Below are 22,202 nucleotides of genomic sequence, written 5' to 3'. Positions count from 1 at the left end.
CAAGGTTCACTCGCCTAAGTCGTTCTAGCTTTGCCTTTTTGGTTAAGGCTGGTTCTCAGGCGGTCCTACTGGAGTTTGCCTACATGCTGGCTTCTATTTAGGGGGTGAAGCTCACCTGTTGTGTGGAGCTCGCCTGCTTGAAGGCATGGCTCACCTAATCTGGGGCGACTCGACTGATTTGGACAACTCGCTTGATTTGGACGACTCGCCTGTTTTGGACAGACGACTTAAAGAGTGAAGCCCGTCTGATTTGGTGGGCTCATTTGAGTTGATGAGTCCGCCCAGATGGGGAACTCGACCGTTGGAGTGAGGCTCGCCTGAAATGTCAGGCTCGCTTAGAACGCTAAGTTTGCCAGTTTTGGGAACTTTGCCAATGCAGGGGAACCCGACTGAATAGGTAGGCTCGCCTGATCGACTCGATCTGCCAAATCTAGGAACTTTACGTTCCTGTATGGCTCTCCTTAGGCGTAAACAGTAATTCAGGCCATCGTAGGAGATGGAGGCTTGGGTTTCCTGACAGGCAAGAGCTTGTCGTCTCCACTGTTGCGCTCTTCTAGAGAGGAGGAGACTCATGTTGACGGTGAAGGCTGTTGACCCTATAGTTTTAATGATGATTTGTCAAATAATTTATCGCTAATATATTCTCTAATTTTATTTTTATGTTTCTCTTTACAGGTATTTCAACAAACGACAATCAAGCATTAAAGATTCAACTTCATATGCGTGGAGTTACCTAGGTATAAGAGTAGTTTACTTACATATATTGTATGTTTATATTTAAACTCAATATATGTACACTTAACACGATTTTTGACGTTTTCTATTATATAAAAGATTTTTCATCAAACGTTGTTACAATATCTTTTATCTCATGCTTATAGCTCTTTCATGCTTTATTATATACATATAATATATGCATGATATATATTTGCATGGTTATAAGTGATATCAAAATTTTCATATTCATAAAATATAGGTTTTACGAACACTTTTCAAAAACAGTGTGTTTTTGCAAAAGAAAATTATTTTTCCAACAATTCATTTTCTAACATGTTCATTTTATCATTTAGAAACTTTTCCCAAAGTTTTATTATTTTTGGAATTGATTTGCTATTTTTAAAGTATTTTCAAAATTAGCCCAAAAACAGGTTTTCAGACTGTGTCAGTATGCGGTCGACCGTCACGGTCGACCACCATGAACTAATTATCATAGTCTGGATTTTATATGCCTGCGGTCGATCGTGATGGTCGACCGTGAATATATCAAGAGACTTTCGAGGTCGACCTCCGCGGTCGACCGCCAGCTTTAAAACCCTGTTCTCAGATTTTTTGTGCATTGCTGTCGACCTCGAGATTTCCACGGTCGACCACCGATGTCATCATTGCTTTTTAACGGCTATTTTTATAATGGTTCTCTGGGGGCTTTTTTGGTCATTTCAAGTTGGTTTTTGCTGAGTTTTTGAGTGGGTATAAATACCTCATTGCTGCTCTCTTTCAAAATATCTAAGTTTTATGTTTAACAAAATCTTAAGTGTGTTTAAAAGAGCTGTTTAAGTTGATTTCATCAGTCTGTTTTCAAAAAAAGTTTTCCTACTACAAGAAGAGGATTTTTAATCTCATCATCCACTGTTCTTCTTGTCTATGGAGAAATTTTCTCTAACTCATCTTTACATATAGCTTTCTACTTAATTTTCATTTATTTAGCTATATTTATTGAGTTGTATTATTTTCATTCATTGTTATCACACACACATATTGAGCTTAATATCTTCATACTATATAGTGTGGGTTGTGGGGGTGTGATTTAGTGAGTGTGAGCTTCATTGTGTTCTCACTTGTTATTTGAGAACAAACTATTGTATTTAATCTTTATTTGTGAGTATCACTTGTAATACACTTGTACACCAAGAGAAATATGAGGCGAGAGACGGGGTTGAATCAAATAGGAGTGGCGTCGGTTGACTAACCTAGGGAGAGGTTGCATCCGAGTACTTGAGGAGGAGGACACGTGCTAGGTTCCTACACTTAGTGTGTAAAGTGTGATTGCATAGTGTTTGTGTAGTGTGAGAGTTTTCGATGATCTTGTAAACCGAGTGTGTAGAAGTTCCAGCTTCCAAATCGGATTGTGATAGTGGATATCTCCTCGAGGTGAGGAGCGGGGACATATGTCATGGGGACCGAACCTCGTAAACATATCTTGTGTTTGTGTTTGCTTAGCGTATATTTTATTTGTTCTTATTCTTATCGTTATTATTCATATCTATCTCTTGCAAGAACTAATTGATCTACATAATTCTTAATTGGAATTTAATCGGGATTATATTAGCATAAGACCCTAATCACCCCCCTCTAGGGTCCAATAAAGTTGTGGTCTGTGCCGACACATACCACAGTCTCCTCTTGCATAGGGGACGACGTGGTTGCTTAGGAACCCATTGATCAGTCCTTTGGCTTGCTTGCATGGCTTTGATTGTCTTAGGAGGGATAGAACCCCCTGCTTTAGTTCGGGTAGAGCTCTCAAGTGTGGCTGCCTCGACCACTTAGGGTTGGGCCACACGTGCGACTCTATAGCGTTTATGTGATGCACGGCTACCAGAGGAGGAAGAAGACAAATAATCTTCATACTTAGCTTAGTCGAACTCGATCATAAAGGACTCAACAGTCATCCCTTCTGTAACTTCGTTGAATTGCGCCACCACCAATTCATCTAAGTGAATGGTTCCTCCCATTGTGGTCGCCATCTTTTGTTGGGGTGTAAAAAATTAACTTCTCGGCTTGAGGTGTCGTTTGTGTTTATAATATTGGATTATTACAAACTAATGATTAATGTTTTACAACAGAGGAGAAGGGAATGGCCCTCCTTTTTTAACATTGGTTCGTTGGCAGCGGTAGGACACGTCCCTCGGTGCTCGCATCTAGTTTGCTTCCCTTGGACGATCCGATCAAGTTGTGGTTAGAGCTTTAGTGCACAGTAGAGGCTCCAGAGTGATTGAGTTCGACTATACCTGAGCTTGAAAAGTATCAAAGTCACAATCTTGGAAAGAGCTATGATACAAGAGTTTGTAAAGAGCTGATGAGCCTCAAATCTGAGAGTTCAGATTGAGTCTACTTTAACAATCCAAGCAAGTGAGCCAAAACAAGTCTTTAATTGAAGAGCCTTGCCAATACAAATGTCAAGCCCAGCTAATCAACCCCTTTCATGTTGGCTGAAGGAGGCTTTAAATAGGCAAGGGATAGCATGGGTCATCCCTTGATTTGTGGGATTTGACCACTAATGGGTGAGGAGCATCATACCCTCCCTTAGCTGTAGGATATGACCACTATAGTGGTGATAAGAGTTATGCATCATCATCACCCAGGATGTGGGAAATGGGTAGGCCCACTCCCACAAGAAAGCAACCCGCTTGCATTGCTCAAGCGAGGCTGGCGAAACTATGGGCGAGTTTGAGAGCCGTCTGAATGCTCAGGCGAGCTTGCAGACGAACTTGGTGAACAAGCAGGGTCGACTGGTGGTCCCCTCCAACATGTGAGCTGGTGTTCATTGGCAAGTGGAGTTCGTGTGAGCGAACTCCTTATAGGCATGCCTGGCTCCTGCGGGCGAGCAAAGCATTCAGGCGAGGTTGAACTCGTGCTGGCGAGCTCCATAATTTGACGAGCTTGATTCATTTGGGCGAGTCAAGCTAACAGGCGATGCTTGAGCTCTATAGGTGAGCTTAATAAATAGACGAGATTGAGCTCTACGGCCGAGCTTAATGAACAGGCAAGATTAAGCTCTACATGCGAGCTTAATGAACAGGCGAGATTAAGCTCTACGAATAAGCTCAATGAAAAGGCAAGATTGAGCTCTATGGGCGAGCTCAATAAACATGAGAGATTGAACTTTGTGGGCGAGCTTAATAATTAGGCGAGGTTGAGCTCTACGAGCGAGCTTAGGGTGATTGAGCTCTGCGGGCGAGCTCAATAGATAGGCGAGGTTGAGCTCTACGGGTGAGCTCAATGAACAGGGGGCGATTGAGCTCTGCGAGCGAGCTCAATAGACAGGCAAGGTTGAGCTCTACGGGCAAGCTCAACAAAGGAGAGGTTGAGTTCTGCGAGCAAACTCAACAATTGGGGCGTGATTGAGCTCGAGCAAGTAAATAGGTGATTGAGCTCTATGGACGAGCTCTGCTAGGCTTTGTTGAATGCAAACGAGCCCAAGCTATTGGCAGGCGGGCTTTAACACTTAGGCAATTTTCACTGCCTACACTAATGTATGTTATGGTTTGCACAAGGCCTGATTTAGCCAATGTAGTAAGTTCAGTAAGTCGATTCATGTCAAATCCAGGAAATCAATATTAGGAGGCAGTAAAGTGGATTCTACATTATCTACAAGGGACTACAAAGGTGGACCTATTGTTTTAATCTTTGGAGGATAAGGGGTCTAAGAAACTACAGGGATACGTCGATGCAGATTACGCAGGCGACCTTGATCAGCGAAGGTCAACGACGGGGTATGTATTCAAAGTTTCTAATTGTGCCATTAGTTGGAAGGCCGAGTTACAGGAAACTGTGGCTCTTTCGATGATTGAGGTAGAGTACATAGCTACAGTTAAGATATTAAAGGAAGCTCTGTGGTTGCGGGGTTTGGTCAGGATGTTTGACATCATGCAGGATTCAGTACCTATTCATTGTGACATTCAGAGCGTGATTCATCTTGCGAAGGATCAGAGGTATCACAAGCGAACGAAGCACATTGACATCAGGTATCACAAGTGTTGGACCCTAGAGGGGGGGTGATTAGGGTCAAGAGGCTCTAATATGCAATTTAAAACTCAGCACAAGCAAACAACAAAACAGAAGTGCAATCAAATAGAAAGAGATAGAGTTAGGAATCGTTATCCTTGACGCGCGATGTGTTAACGAGGTTCGGCCCGCTGACCTACGTCCCCGCTCCCCACTCTCGAGGAGAAATCCACTAACACATCCGGTTTGGAAGCCGGAACTTCGTCTACGCAGCGATCCCACAAGATCTCTCTCTCGCTACACAGTTTGATCTCACAGATCACACTCCCTCACAGTAGATCTCCACAGATCTCAAACACACAGCAGCAGAAGAAAAAACAAGCAAGAACCTCTCTTTACACAAGCCCCTATAGCAAAGAGAAGAGTACTGAAGCTGGGAAGTGAAACACACTTGAAACAAAGAGAAAAACAGAGTTTTGAAAATTTTCTCAGGAAACAGAAAAAACTCTCTGTTTTTCAAACGTTAGGGCTTCCAGGAAGAAGAAGAGGTCTGGGGATTTTATAGGAGAGTTTAAATCATTTTAAAACAAAAAACAAATCTACCCAAATGAGATAATAATCTCTTCTTCAGACCCTCATCACAGACTGTGCCAATCACTAACAAGTGAAAGCACAGGGTTCGAGGCAAACGACCGTTTTAAAAAAGTCACGGCTGAACAGAGGCAAAAATCGGTTGACCGAAGAAAATATCGGTCGACCGAAAAATACCTTCGGTCGACCGACCGAAAAAATCGGTCGACCGCCAGCAGCTAAGGAGTTTTGACAAAACATCCAGAGACTCATCGGTCGACCGGCACGGTCGACCGATTAAGGGTTGAGAAATTCGGTCGACCGTATCGATCGACCGACAACACTCTGGAGACATAGTGAAGAAAGGTCATCGGATCGGTCGACCGGACCGGTCGACCGATTTCTGACATATTCTGAAATCAGGTTATTTGACCAAGTTGAAATATTTCCAAAATATTCATTTGACCTCTGAAAATTCTGAAACTTTGTAAAATGTTTTTAATACTAAAAACAAACTGCTTGGAAAAAGAAACTCATACTTGTGAAAAATAGTGTTTTGTGAAAAACGCTTAAAAACACAAGTCTAAAAACGTGTGTGTGATTCCTAATAGCTTCAAGTAAACTCAGTGACTCTTTGCCTATATTCTAGCACTAGAGAGAAAAAACAAAAGAAAGCTAATATCCTCATATAGAGAGCAATATACTTGAGCTTTGATATAGCTTGAATCGGATGAAGTTTTTGATCAAATTTGTCGTTCTTGAAATAACGTTGCTTCATCTTTTGGCCTCCTCCTCCTTTGGATATCTTCGTTGTAGCATATATTCCATCCATCCTCCATTAATGGCACTAACGAGCTTGACAAATGAATTTACTACATTTATACTCAATAAGCCATTAGTACCGATAATTGTGGTTGTAAGAACATCATCAAAACATAAGGGCTAACAATCTCCCCCTTTTTGATGATGACAACCAACCATTATATAAGAGCAAAAATGAAATAGCTTATAGATAGGTGCTCCCCCTATCTATGAGCTCCCCCTAAATATATGCAACAAATGAGGAGATTTCTCTCCCCCTTTGTCACCATCAAAAACGGGGTAAAGAGAAATGCTAAATGCAAAATGCAAGTAATCAAGCAAACAATGTAGAACTTTCACATAGTGCATAAGCCCAAACCATTTCTTATGCGATAAAAATCATCCTCTCCAAGAGGCTTAGTAAATATATCCGCTAGTTGAGATTTGGTGTCAACAAATACTAGGGATACATCTTGTCTCTCTACATGATCGCGTAAGAAATGATGGCGCACGTCAATATGCTTAGTTCTAGAATGCAAAACCGAATTTTTGGAAATATTTATGGCACTTGTGTTATCACAAAAGATTTTAATATTTTGAAAATTCAAATCATAGTCAACTAAACTTTGTTTCATCCATAAAACTTGAGCACAACATAAGCCGGCGGCAATGTATTCCGCTTCCGTAGTGGACAATGCAACACAATTTTGTTTCTTGGAAGCCCAAGAAACAAGGGAATTTCCTAAGAATTGGCATGTTCCACTAGTACTCTTGCGATCTACCTTACATCCGGCAAAGTCGGCATCACAAAAACCATATAAATCAAAAGAAGTGCTTCTTGGATAAAATAAACCAAGGTTAAAAGTTCCATTAACATACTTAATGATCCTTTTAACCGCAATTAAATGAGATGCTTTTGGAGATGCTTGAAAACGTGCACATGCACACACACTAAACATAATATCGGGCCTACTAGCGGTAAGATAAAGAAGACTACCTATCATACCTCGGTATAGTTTTTGGTCCACATCTTCACCACTCTCATCCGCATCAAGCTTAACACTAGTACTCATGGGAGTAGGCGCATGCTTAGAATTCTCCAACTTGAATTTCTTCACCAATTCCTTCGCATACTTGCTTTGTGAAATGAAGATCCCATCCTTAGTTTGCTTGACTTGGAGCCCGAGAAAGAATGTAAGCTCTCCCATCATACTCATCTCAAAGTGATCCTGCATAACTTTAGAAAATTCCTTGCACAAGGATTCATTAGTAGCACCAAAAATAATGTCATCCACATATATTTGAACTAAAATGAAATCATTTTTCCTTTTTCTCACAAAAAGTGTGTTATCAATTGTTCCTTTTGAAAAACCATTTTCAATAAGAAAACTAGAGAGGCGAGCATACCAAGCCCTAGGAGCTTGTTTCAACCCATATAAAGCTTTTTGTACCCGGTAAACATGATTAGGAAAAGCATGATCTATAAAACCGGGGGGTTGCTCAACATACACTTCCTCTTCTATAAAACCATTTAAGAAAGCACTTTTGACATCCATTTGAAATAGTTTGAAATTTTTAAAACTAGCAAATGCCAAAAACATCCTAATAGATTCCAACCTTGCAACCGGTGCAAAGGTTTCATCATAGTCTATGCCCTCCTCTTGATTGTATCCTTGGGCAACCAAACGAGCTTTATTTCTAGTTACAATGCCATGTTCATCAAGTTTGTTTCTAAAAACCCATTTTGTACCAATAACACTAGCATTGTTAGGTCTAGGAACTAACTTCCAAACTTCATTTCTTTGAAAATTGTTTAATTCTTCATGCATAGCCAAAACCCAAAACTCATCATTTAAAGCATCATTAACCTTTTTAGGTTCTAGTTGAGATAGAAATGCAACATTACCACATTCACTCAAGGCTTTTGAGCGAGTTATAACTCCTTTTGAAGGGCTCCCAATGATTTGTTCCTTTGGATGATTTGATGTGAATTTCCAAGCTTTAGGTGGTTCAACTTGATCTTGAGCGTTTGTGCTATCCACATCCTTTTGAACTTCTATAGAGGGAGTGTCATTGATTTGCAACAAGTCCAATCCTCCCTCAATATCATCATCATCATCTTTCCTAGGCAACACAACTTGAGAGCCAACATTAGTCTCATCAAAAGTAACGTTTATAGACTCTTCAACAACGAGGCTTCGTTTATTGAAGACCCTATAAGCCTTACTTCGAGGTGCATAACCCAAGAAAATACCAACATCAATTTTGGAATCAAATTTATCATGGTGATCTTTTGTATTTAAAATAAAGCATTTGCAACCAAAGACACGAAAATAACCAATGAAAGGAGTTTTTCCATAATAAAGTTCATAAGGAGTTTTCTTAAGCTTTGGTCTAATCAAAACACGATTTAAAACATGGCAAGCCGTGTTGACGGCTTCCGCCCAAAAATATTTTGGCAAATCAAAAGAATTAAGCATAGTGCGTGCCATCTCTTGTATGGTGCGATTTTTCCGTTCAACAACACCATTTTGTTGTGGTGTTCTAGGAGCGGAAAACATATGAGTTATACCATGATGAGCACAAAAATCATAGAAAAATTCATTTTGAAATTCACCACCATGATCACTTCTTATTTTAACAACTTTCAAATCTTTTTCATTTTCAATTCTTTTAACATGATTAGCAAATTCTTCAAAACAATCATTTTTCTTAGCAAGAAATATTGTCCATGTAAAACGAGAAAAATCATCAATAATCACAAAAACATAGTGTTTGCCTCCAAGAGAGGTAACACGCATAGGACCAAATAAATCAAGATGAAGTAATTGCAAGGGTTTAGAAGTCGATACCTCATGGATGGATTTGAAAGAAGACTTTGTTTGTTTACCTTTGGCACAATCCTCACAAATTGTATCTTTTATGAAGTGCAAGCTAGGTAGCCCTTTCACAAGATTCTTCTTAGACAATTTTGATATTAACTCCATATTTGCATGTCCAAGTCTCTTGTGCCAAATCCAAGGATTTTCATCAATTGCCGCAAGACACTTCACATCTTGATTCACTAACTCATTCATCTCAAAAATGTAAACATTAGACTTGCGATTTGCAATAAAAACAATTTTTCCATCCATACTAATGATGCATTTATCCGGTTTAAAAGAAATATCAAAACCTTTATCACTTAATTGGCTAATGCTAAGAAGATTATGATTCAAGCCATTTACTAAATAAACATCTTCAATAATGGGTGAGGGTTTCTTACCAATAGAACCGATACCAATGATTTTACCTTTCTCACCACCACCGAAGGAGACATTGCCTCCTTCAATCCTTGATAGGGTTGCAAATAACTCTTTGTTGCCCGTCATATGATGTGAGCAACCACTATCAAGGTACCACATCTCCTTACGTCGTTGCCGTGACGTTCCCTACAAAAGAAGAAGATGAAGGTGTAGTAGCTTTAGGTACCCATGTCTTGGGTCCTTGGTGGTTAGTAGTTTTGGTACCTTTGGGTACCCATATCAAACCATAAAAATCTTCATTGTCTTTAATTCTACAATGAGTAGAAATGTGTCCATGTCTCATACAATAGGTGCATACAAAATTTCTTTTGTATGTACGAATGTTAGAACCATGAAACCTATTTCTACCATGGTGATTGTAGTTGGCATAAGCATGAGTGGGTCTAGTCCTACAACCCTCAATTTCTAGTCTTTCAATCTTTGATCTTAATTGCTTGTTCTCAAAATCGAGATCTCCAAGCAATTCATCTTTTAGAGCAAGAGAGGTTGTTAGTTGTTCTAGCTTAATATCACAAGAGGCATGCAATTTTTTGAAAGAAGAGTATTCTTTAGACATTCTTTTAAATTCAAAGTTCAACTCTTCTAAAGCCATAGCTATGTCACATTGCATATAAAAAGATTCACTTTCGGCCTCGGATATTACCTCATGTTCATTTGCCATGAAACAAACATTTGGGTCATGAAGAGCAAGTTTGGCTCCTTCTTCATCACTATCCGAGTCACTTGGTTCGGATTCTTCCCATCCGGCATACATAGCCTTCTTCTTCTTGTACTTCATGTACTTTTCTTTGAGCTTGGGGCAATCCTTAGCGATGTGACCCGGTTCATTGCACTCAAAACATTTACCTACACGAGAGGAAAACTTGTTGTTAGATCGAGGGTTAAATTTTTTGTTCATTTTTATAAGTCTAGAGATTCTTCTAGAGAGATGAGCCACTTCTCTAGAAAAATCAACTTCACTCTCCGACGACGAAGATGAGTTGTCACTAGCTCCTTTGAGAGCTATGGTCTTCAACTTTGGTGACGGCTCCTCAACTTCTCGTGATGGCACTTCCTCCTTCTCCTTCCCCTTGAGCTTCTTCTCATGCACTTTGAGCTTTCCGATGAGACTATCAAGAGCTAAGATAGTGAGGTCATGAGCTTCCTCAATGGCCGTAGCCTTGGGCTCCCATGCCGGAGTCAATGAGCGAAGTATCTTGTAGTTCATCTCTTGAATGGATAATTGCTTATCTAGACCATGTAATTCATTGATGATATTAGTAAAACGGGAAAACATAGCATCAATGGATTCATTAGGAAGCATTTTAAATAGCTCATAATCATGCATGAGTCCACTAATCTTAGATTCCTTAACTTGGGGTGTTCCTTCATGTGTGACACATAATTTTTGCCAAATTTCGTATGCGGTTGCACACGTGGAAACCCTATTGTATTCATTGGGGGAAAGACCACAGATTAAGGCGTTCATGGCCTTAGCATTGAGATTGGCAAGGTGCCTTTCATCATCGGACATGTTCTCAACTTTGGACTTCTCTACATATTTCTTTTCTATAAGCCCTAGGATGTCAAGATCAATGCAACGAAGGTAAATTCTCATCCTAGCCTTCCAATAAGCAAAATTGGTCCCTGTGAAGAGAGGTGGTCTAGTGGTGGATTGTCCTTCCAACATATGCATATTCAAAGAGGCCTCCATTAGATCTTTTCTCTAAGGTTGTTAAACCAAAAACTGATATAGAGACCAAGCTCTGATACCAATTGTTGGACCCTAGAGGGGGGGTGATTAGGGTCAAGAGGCTCTAATATGCAATATAAATTCAGCACAAGCAAAACACAAAACAAAAATGCGATAAAAGTAAGAGAGATAAGGTTAGGAGTTCGTTATCCTTGACGCGCGATGTGTTAACGAGGTTCGGCCCTCTGGCCTACGTCCCCGCTCCCCACTCTCGAGGAGAAATCCACTACACACCCGGTTTGGAAGCCGGAACTTCGTCTACACAGCGATCTCCACAGATCTCTCTCACTACACAGTTTGATCTCAACAGATCACACCCTCACAGTAGATCTTACACAAGATCTCACCCTCACAGCAGAAGAAAAAAGTAAAAGACTCTCTCTTTACACAACCCCTATGACAAAGAGAAAGGTTACTGAAGCTGGGAAGTGAATCACACTTAAAACAGAGAGAAAACAGGATTTGAAAATTTTTCTCAGGAAACAGAAAGCTCTCTCTGGTTTTCAAACGTTAGGGCTGTAAAACCGGGGGGTTGCTCAACATACACTTCCTCTTCTATAAAACCATTTAAGAAAGCACTTTTGACATCCATTTGAAATAGTTTGAAATTTTTAAAACTAGCAAATGCCAAAAACATCCTAATAGATTCCAACCTTGCAACCGGTGCAAAGGTTTCATCATAGTCTATGCCCTCCTCTTGATTGTATCCTTGGGCAACCAAACGTGCTTTATTTCTAGTTACAATGCCATGTTCATCAAGTTTGTTTCTAAAAACCCATTTTGTACCAATTACACTAGCATTGTTAGGTCTAGGAACTAACTTCCAAACTTCATTTCTTTGAAAATTGTTTAATTCTTCATGCATAGCCAAAACCCAAAATTCATCATTCAAAGCATCATTAACCTTTTTAGGTTCTAGTTGAGATAGAAATGCAACATTACCACATTCACTCAAGGCTTTTGAGCGAGTTATAACTCCTTTTGAAGGGCTCCCAATGATTTGTTCCTTTGGATGATTTGATGTGAATTTCCAAGCTTTAGGTGGTTCAACTTGATCTTGAGCGTTTGTGCTATCCACATCCTTTTGAACTTCTATAGAGGGAGTGTCATTGATTTGCAACAAGTCCAATCCTCCCTCAATATCATCATCATCATCTTTCCTAGGCAACACAACTTGAGAGCCAACATTAGTCTCATCAAAAGTAACGTTTATAGACTCTTCAACAACGAGGCTTCGTTTATTGAAGACCCTATAAGCCTTACTTCGAGGTGCATAACCCAAGAAAATACCAACATCAATTTTGGAATCAAATTTATCATGGTGATCTTTTGTATTTAAGATAAAACATTTGCAACCAAAAACACGAAAATAACCAATGAAAGGAGTTTTTCCATGATAAAGTTCATAAGGGGTTTTCTTAAGCCTTGGTCTAATCAAAACACGATTTAAAACATGGCAAGCCGTATTGACGGCTTCCGCCCAAAAGTATTTTGGTAAATCAAAAGAATTTAACATAGTACGTGCCATCTCTTGTATGGTGCGATTTTTCCGTTCAACAACACCATTTTGTTGTGGTGTTCTAGGAGCGGAAAACATATGAGTTATACCATGATGAGCACAAAAATCATAGAAAAATTCATTTTGAAATTCACCACCATGATCACTTCTTATCTTAACAACTTTCAAATCTTTTTCATTTTCAATTCTTTTAACATGATTTGCAAATTCTTCAAAACAATCATTTTTCTTAGCAAGAAATATTGTCCATGTAAAACGAGAAAAATCATCAATAATCACAAAAACATAGTGTTTGCCTCCAAGAGAGGTAACACGCATAGGACCAAATAAATCAAGATGAAGTAATTGCAAAGGTTTAGAAGTTGATACCTCATGAATGGATTTGAAAGAAGATTTCGTTTGTTTACCTTTGGCACAATCCTCACAAATTGTATCTTTTATGAAGTGTAAGTTAGGTAGCCCTTTCACAAGATTCTTCTTAGACAATTTTGATATTAACTCCATATTTGCATGTCCAAGTCTCTTGTGCCAAATCCAAGGGTTTTCATCAATAGCCGCAAGACACTTCACATCTTGATTAACTAACTCATTCATCTCAAAAATATAAACATTAGACTTGCGATTTGCAATAAAAACAATATTTCCATCCATACTAATGATGCATTTATCCGGTTTAAAGGAAATATCAAAACCTTTATCACTTAATTGGCTAATGCTAAGAAGATTATGATTCAAACCACTTACTAAATAAACATCTTCAATTGTGGGTGAGGGTTTCTTACCAATAGACCCGATACCAATGATTTTACCTTTCTCACCACCACCGAAGGAGACATTGCCTCCTTCAATCCTTGATAGGGTTGCAAATAACTCTTTGTTGCCCGTCATATGATGTGAGCAACCACTATCAAGGTACCACATCTCCTTACGTCGTTGCCGTGACGTTCCCTACAAAAGAAGAAGATGAAGGTGTAGTAGCTTTAGGTACCCATGTCTTGGGTCCTTGGTGGTTAGTAGTGTTGGTACCTTTGGGTACCCATATCAAACCATAAAAATCTTCATTGTCTTTAATTCTACAATGAGTAGAAATGTGTCCATGTCTCATACAATAGGTGCATACAAAATTTCTTTTGTATGTACGAATGTTGGAACTATGAAACCTATTTCTACCATGGTGATTGTAGTTGTCATAAGCATGAGTGGGTCTAGTTCTACAACCCTCAATTTCTAATTTTTCAATCTTTGATCTTAATTGCTTGTTCTCGAAATCGAGATCTCCTAGCAATTCATCTTTTAGAGCAAGAGAGGTTGTTAGTTGCTCTAGCTTAATATCACAAGAGGTATGCAATTTTTTGAAAGAAGAGTATTCTTTAGACATTCTTTTAAATTCAAAGTTCAACTCTTCTAATGCCATAGCTATGTCACATTGCATATAGAAAGATTCACTTTCGGCCTCGGATATTACCTCTTGTTCATTTGCCATGAAACAAACATTTGGGTCATGAAGAGCAAATTTGGCTCCTTCTTCATCACTATCCGAGTCACTTGGTTCGGATTCTTCCCATCCGGCATACATAGCCTTCTTCTTTTTGTACTTCATGTACTTTTCCTTGAGCTTGGGGCAATCCTTAGCGATGTGACCCGGTTCGTTGCATTCAAAGCATTTTCCTACACGAGATGAAAACTTGTTGTTAGATCGGGGATTAAATTTTTTGTTCATTTTGATAAGTCTAGAGATTCTTCTAGAGAGATGAGCCACTTCTCTAGAAAAATCAACTTCACTCTCCGACGACGAAGATGAGTTGTCACTAGCTCCCTTGAGAGCTATGGTCTTCAATTTTGGTGACGGCTCCTCAACTTCGCGTGATGACACTTCCTCCTTTTCCTTCCCCTTGAGCTTCTTCTCATGCACTTTGAGCTTTCCGATGAGGCTATCAAGAGCTAAGGTAGTGAGGTCATGAGCTTCCTCAATGGCCGTAGCCTTGGGTTCCCATGTCGGAGTCAAGGAGCGAAGTATCTTGTAATTCATCTCTTGAATGGATAATTGCTTATCTAGACCATGTAATTCATTGATGATATTAGTAAAACGAGAAAACATAGCATCAATGGATTCATTTGGAAGCATTTTAAATAGCTCATAATCATGCATAAGTCCACTAATCTTAGATTCCTTAACTTGGGGGGTTCCTTCATGTGTGACACATAATTTTACCCAAATTTCGTATGCGGTTGCACACGTGGAAACTCTATTATATTCATTAGGGGAAAGACCACAAATTAAGGCGTTCATAGCCTTAGCGTTGAGATTAGCTAGGTGCCTTTCTCCATCGGTCATGTTCCCGACTTTGGACTTTTCTTCATATTTCTCTTCTATGAGCTCTAGAATGTCAAGGTCTATGCAACGAAGGTAAATTCTCATCCTAGCCTTCCAATAAGCAAAATTAGTGCCGGTGAAGAGAGGTGGTCTAGTTGTGGATTGTCCTTCTAGCATATGCATATTCAAAGAGGCCTCCATTAGATCTTTTCTCTAAGGTTGTTAAACCAAAAACTGATATAGAGACCAAGCTCTGATACCAATTGAAGGACCCTAGAGGGGGGGTGATTAGGGTCAAGAGGCTCTAATATGCAATTTAAAACTCAGCACAAGCAAACAACAAAACAGAAGTGCAATCAAATAGAAAGAGATAGAGTTAGGAATCGTTATCCTTGACGCGCGATGTGTTAACGAGGTTCGGCCCGCTGACCTACGTCCCCGCTCCCCACTCTCGAGGAGAAATCCACTAACACATCCGGTTTGGAAGCCGGAACTTCGTCTACACAGCGATCCCACAAGATCTCTCTCTCACTACACAGTTGATCTCACAGCAGCAGAAGAAAAAACAAGCAAGAACCTCTCTTTACACAAGCCCCTATAGCAAAGAGAAGAGTACTGAAGCTGGGAAGTGAAACACACTTGAAACAAAGAGAAAAACAGAGTTTTGAAAATTTTCTCAGGAAACAGAAAAAAGCTCTCTGTTTTTCAAACGTTAGGGCTTCCAGGAAGAAGAAGAGGTCTGGGGATTTTTGTTTGCGTCGAAAATTGATGTATTCATTGCGGTATTCATTACAACTTCAATCGTTACAATGAAAACAAAAAAAGATTGTCTTTTTATAAGACTTTTACACAATGAAAACAAAAGTTTACAACTCTCGTCAAAACAAACGCAAAGATCGTTTATCGGTCTTCTGCTTGCGTGGGATCTTTGCCTGTGCCGGGGTTTATCCGTGAACCGCCTTAGATCTGGATCCGGTTGATGAAAAATTCGGCAGAGCTTCGTCTTCACCGATGAAGTATTTGATTTGAAGCGCTGAGATCGACCAAGCGAAATCAGGGCTCTTCTCGAGATTAAGACCAAGCCTAATCTCAAGGGACGGACGGGAACGGGCGTCGGATCTCTCGAACTCTCCTTCTTTATGCCGAAGAACTCGCCAAGATCTGTCAACTCTCGCTGAAATTCGTGCTCCTTTGACTCCACAATCCGGCAGCACCTCCTCGTCTTGATAAGCAATCGCCCCCGCTGAAAGGAGGCCCTAGGCTTGTATTTATAGGGCTTCGGGGTCTACTAGCGGTGAGATAAAGAAGACTACCTATCATACCTCGGTATAGTTTTTGGTCCATATCTTCTCCACTCTCATCGGCATCAAGCTTAACACTAGGACTCATGGGAGTAGGCGCATGCTTAGAATTCTCCAACTTGAATTTCTTCACCAATTCCTTCGCATACTTGCTTTGAGAAATAAAGATCCCATCCTCAGTTTTCTTGACTTGGAGCCCGAGAAAGAATGTAAGCTCTCCCATCATACTCATCTCAAAGTGATCCTGCATAACTTTGGAAAATTCCTTGCACAAGGATTCATTAGTAGCACCAAAAATAATGTCATCCACATATATTTGAACTAGAATGAAATCATTTTTTCTTTTTCTCACAAAAAGTGTGTTATCAATAGATCCTTTTGAAAAAACTATTTTCAACAAGAAAACTAGAGAGGCGAGCATACCAAGCCCTAGGAGCTTGTTTCAACCCATAGATCCGTCCCGCGCTCGCGCGGGTCGGTTTGTTCCGTCCCGCGCTCGCGCGGGTCGGTTTGTTCCGTCCTACGCTCGCGCAGGTTTGTTGATTTTTTTCTTCTTTTCCGTTCTCTTTCTTTGAGACTTGTCCTTTCGCGTGTTTGGTTCGCTTCGTTGATTTATATGCTTTGAGTTGATTGACGCGTGCGTGTTGATTGACGCATGCGAGCTGATTGGCGCGCGCGAGCTGACTGTCAAGCGCGCAGGTCACTTGATTCGCCGTTTTGCTTCTGTAGGCTGTCTAAAAATCACAATAGATAGCTTATCCCCCATCAAAACACCGATGATGGAAGTTATAATCTGACGACTTCCAGAAGGCTACAATTTGAGGACTTTCACGTAGAAGGTTACAATCTGACGACGATAATAATCTCTTCTTCAGACCCTCATCACAGACTGTGCCAATCACTAACAAGTGAAAGCACAGGGTTCGAGGCAAACGACCGTTTTAAAAAAGTCGCGGCTGAACAGAGGCAAAAATCGGTTGACCGAAGAAAATATCGGTCGACCGAAAAATACCTTCGGTCGACCGACCGAAAAAATCGGTCGACCGCCAGCAGCTAAGGAGTTTTGACAAAACATCCAGAGACTCATCGGTCGACCGGCACGGTCGACCGATTAAGGGTTGAGAAATTCGGTCGACCGTAGCGGTCGCCCGACGACACTCTGGAGACATAGTGAAGAAAGGTCATCGGATCGGTCGACCAGACCGGTCGACCGATTTCTGACATATTCTGAAATCAGGTTATTTGACCAACTTGGAATATTTGCAAAATATTCGTTTGACCTCTGAAAATTCTAAAACTTTGTAAAATATTTTTAATACTAAAAACAAACTGTTTGGAAAAAGAATTTTGCAGATAGGTACTCATACTTGTGAAAAATAGTGTTTTGTGAAAAACGCTTAAAAACACAAGTCTAAAAACGTGTGTGTGATTCCCAATAGCTTCAAGTAAACTCAGTGACTCTTTGCCTACATTCTAGCACTAGAGAGAAAAAACAAAAGAAAGCTAATATCCTCATATAGAGAGCAATATACTTGAGCTTTGATATAGCTTGAATCGGATGAAGCTTTTGATCAAATTTGTCGTTCTTGAAATAACGTTGCTTCATCTCTTGGCCTCCTCCTCCTTTGGATATCTTCGTTGTAGCATATATTCCATCCATCCTCCGTTCATGGCACTAACGAGCTTGACAAATGATTTTACTACATTTACACTCAATAAGCCATTAGTACCGATAATGGTGGTTGTAAGAACATCATCAAAACATAAGGGCTAACAACAAGATCCGAGAGAGGATTGATAGGGAAAAAGTGATCGAATTGGTGAAGATCAGTACAAAGAAGAATCCGGCAGATATGATAATAAAGTCCATTCCAGTGGAGAAGTTTAAAGCATCTCTAGACTTCATCCATGTTCTTCAGAAGTAACTTTGGAGAAATACTCTTGGGAGGGAGTTGTATAAAGTGGGGGTTGATTTTAGAAAATCTTCGCGAAGGATTGATTCATCGTGATGTGAGTCAAAGTGGAGATTGGTGTGTTCGTGATGACTTAAATCAGTTGAGAAGCAGGATTCGGTTTGGACACTAATTAGGATTAGTTACTATCCTAATTAGGATTGGATTGAAGAAATTGATTGAATTGAGAAATTCAATTAGGATTCAAGTTAGAGTTATTATAGGATTGAGCAAAATCAATCTGTATATATTGTATCAATCCATGGGTTTAACAATAATAATAAAAAAAGAAATCTACATTCCATTATTGTTAGGGGTGTGTAGTTTTAACCTCATGTAATCTCTTCTCAAAAGAAATATGATCTTCCCCCTTCTCCCCGTGGACGTACACAGATCATCTTGATTGCGTGGAACCACGTTAAATCTTATTGTTTGCTGTTTTTCTTGATTGCTTGGTAGATTTAGGGTTTCTTGATTGTTTAAGTTTTATCTTATGTGGTTTTCATACTCCAACATGTCAGATGTTTAACAGTAGGGTTTAGTGTGAATTATAGAGAGTTTACGATCCCCTTCTTTGATGGTTAATTACTAAGCAAAGGGTTCGATCATGCATAAACAAACAATACGTAAGAGGACTAGAGTTGGTTTTCTGGTAGTTCTTCTGACGGTCAAATTAGTATTGATCCCAGATGGAGGAAAGAGAGTGTGATTATACATGTTGCAATGTGAAGGTTGTGTATCTTCATGCAGTAGGTAATATGTCCATTTATAGTAGATCCAGAAGAGTAGTCATGTAATTTCAGCCAGTCTAAGCGGTTGTCTTATTCAGGTGATAATTTATATGTGTCAGCAATGGGTGGGCTGAGTCACCTTTATGATTTATGCAATAGTGACAGGGAAATTCAAGTGATGATGTGGTTCGATGAATCATTAAGACTCTTAGTGGTGGTGTAATGATGACTCTGACCGTGCATTTAATGTGATGGTAACTACTTATCATCGAGGGGTTCAAGAAAGACTGACTTTCGTCTTGGCTTTTCAAGGGAGACCGAGAATAGAAGCCTTTCAATTCAGCCGTTTTGAATGAGGACGCTTTTCAACTCGATCAACTGAGTGATAATGCACTAAGTTGGGTTTAACAGCAGGGCCCGAGTAAGGACGTCTTTCCACTTGTATAGTTAATTTAAGACACATATCATCTCCTAGAATGGGATTAACAGTTAGTCATTTTTATAATACAACATAAGTTTTAACAATATCTAAATTACAGTTAATTCAAAGAAACAGTGACAATGCCTCCTAGGAAAGTTGTTATTGCTTCGAGTTGATGGGAATAAAATATTAAAACTAATATTAAGATATAAATTTTTCTAGGCCGATGGGTATGGAATAACTTATTTCATAATATTAATATTCTCTTAGTCTTATTGATAAAGCAAGAATAAATTCATACATGATGCTATCTCTACTCATGGAAAAGTTTGAATTTATTTTATTCTAAACTAAAATTGGTTGTCTAGAACTCAAGTTTTATTTCATAGCTCTAAAGTTTAAGTTCCTTGATTATTGCAGCTACCCTGTTGCTTATGATGTTCCACTTGAGCTAACTCACTCCTGAATTAAGCTAATGTTTGCACTAAAGTTCCTAAAGTATATTTGAGAAACAAAATGCGGGAATGTCTTCTGAAATTTGGAAGGTAAATGGATAGACTAGAAAATATAACCTTAGTATTAAGCACATGCAATTAAGACTTCATACTATCAAGTCCTTCAATAATCAAACTTGCGAAAGCATTGAATGTCATAGATCATATCTAAGGTCCATGTTTGTATTGCAGAAAAAAGAAACATATTTTCCACGTGAACGGATTAAACTTTTGAATTTGAACATGTTATTAGACTTAAGACTCAATTTGGCTTGGTCACTCACAAACTTTACCTTTTTTTATTTTAATCCTTTGGGATTTTCCTAGAAACCACCTTAAAGTAGGGTAGTTATATGCAAATCACTTTTTAATTTTAATTTATACATAAACCACCTTTAAAGTAGGTTTTTGTTACAATCAACCACCTCCTAGTCAAATTTTCAATAAAAATAAAAAATAAGCTTAAAAATTTAAATTCAATGAAATTAGCCTTTCTTTTCATTGAAACATAAAAAAAATTAGAGTGCATATTTTGGAAAGTTTGTGTTGAAAATCAAAGAGACATTCAAATCCTAGCAAAGTTAGATGAGAAGACAAAAGATGAACGAGCCAAGGGAAATATAATAGCACAAGAAATCTAGCTTTAGCTAATGTAGACAATGAAGAGACTTCTCTAGAATTGCCAAAAAAATAAATATGGATAAGGATTTATCTTTGCTCAACTACAATATGAAAAAGAAAGAATAAAGGAGAATATATATTTTATAGTATAACTTAATTTTTTGAGTAAAATTAGGAAACTTTAGAAGATAATTTCTTGCAAATTGTTGTTATAATATTTTTATATGCTTGTGGAAATGCTTTATCATATAAAACTATACTAGAGTTGTCACTCATCTTTACTTTTGTCTTTATTATTTTAAGTTTATCAATAATTAAGATCTCTTGCATTTTGGAGGAAATTATGTGACTTGTGTTGAGATTAAACGAATCATCTTACTATTAATTTTTTTTTCTTTTTCTTTTACAATAATATTATTCCTCAAGTCAAGCTCTTTTTTTATATATTTATTTATATTTTTTATCCATCAACAATAGATTATTGTATTTTTGTTCATACTTAACACTATATTTAATAACTAAAATAAATAAATTAGAGATCGATGGTCTAACAAATAAATATATTACATAAAGTTTGATCTGTACAAATTGAAAAAAGTAATATTATGCATCCAATTATATAGAAGCATATTGATCATAATTTAACACACAAATCTATTTCATCAAAAATTTAAAAATATTTTACAAAAATATGGCAAATATAATATCTAGGTTTACATATTTAGACTCAAAATGAATATGACTTATTTATAATAAGAAAATAAAGCAAAAACTAAATAATTTTGATGGTTAACCACGTGCATTGCACGTGCATAAAAACTAGTGTATATATACACCAGTTTTTGTGTGTGGTTATTATTAAAATTATTTATTTATTATTTATTTTCTAGCTATAAAATAAGTCAGATTAATTTTTTGAAATAAAATCTATAAACATGAATTATTATATTTTCCATAAATTTTATTTAAATATTTTTATAAAATTTTATGGAATAAATTTGTGTGTTAAACTCGGATCAATATACTTTTATATATTTGCATACACAATACTTTTTTTTTTAAATTTACATCTATCAAACTTCATGTCACATATTTTTTATCGGATCAAATCATTGATCCCCAATTTATTTATCTTAGTCATTAAATGTATTGTTAAGTTTGGGAAAATTACAATAATATATTATTAATGTGTTAATAAAAATATAACCAAATACTTAATATTAAGATGGTTTGTATAAGCTCTGCACAGAGCACATACTTTTCACAGGACTGCAAGATATCTTAATTATTGATAGATTTAAAATAAAAAAATAAATACTAAAGATTAATGATAACTCTAGTACAATTTTATATGTCAAAAAAGCATTCACATGAGCATATTAAAAAATTTGCAAGAAAATTCCTTCTAAAGATTCCTAATTTTACTCAAAAAATTAAGTTTTACTATACAATATTCAAAAAAATTATCCTTTATTTCTTCTTATTTTATATATAATTGAGCTGAGATCAATCCTTCTTCACATTTATCTTTTTCTTAGGCAATTGTATACTAGTATCTCATTGTCTACATCAATTGTGATATCAGGTTAGTGCATAGTAAAGAGCAAAAGATAAGACAATAGTCTAAAAATATATTAGAATATAATTGGATCAATTAAATTATATTACTACTCACAATTGATATGTATCAGAGACAAAATATATTAACAATTAAACTAT

The sequence above is a fragment of the Asparagus officinalis genome, chromosome 10 (assembly GCF_001876935.1).
Source record: "Asparagus officinalis chromosome 10, Aspof.V1, whole genome shotgun sequence".
NCBI classification, from domain to species: domain Eukaryota; kingdom Viridiplantae; phylum Streptophyta; class Magnoliopsida; order Asparagales; family Asparagaceae; genus Asparagus; species Asparagus officinalis.
The sequence above is the reverse complement of the archived record's forward strand: the minus strand, read 5'-3'. Positions refer to the sequence as shown.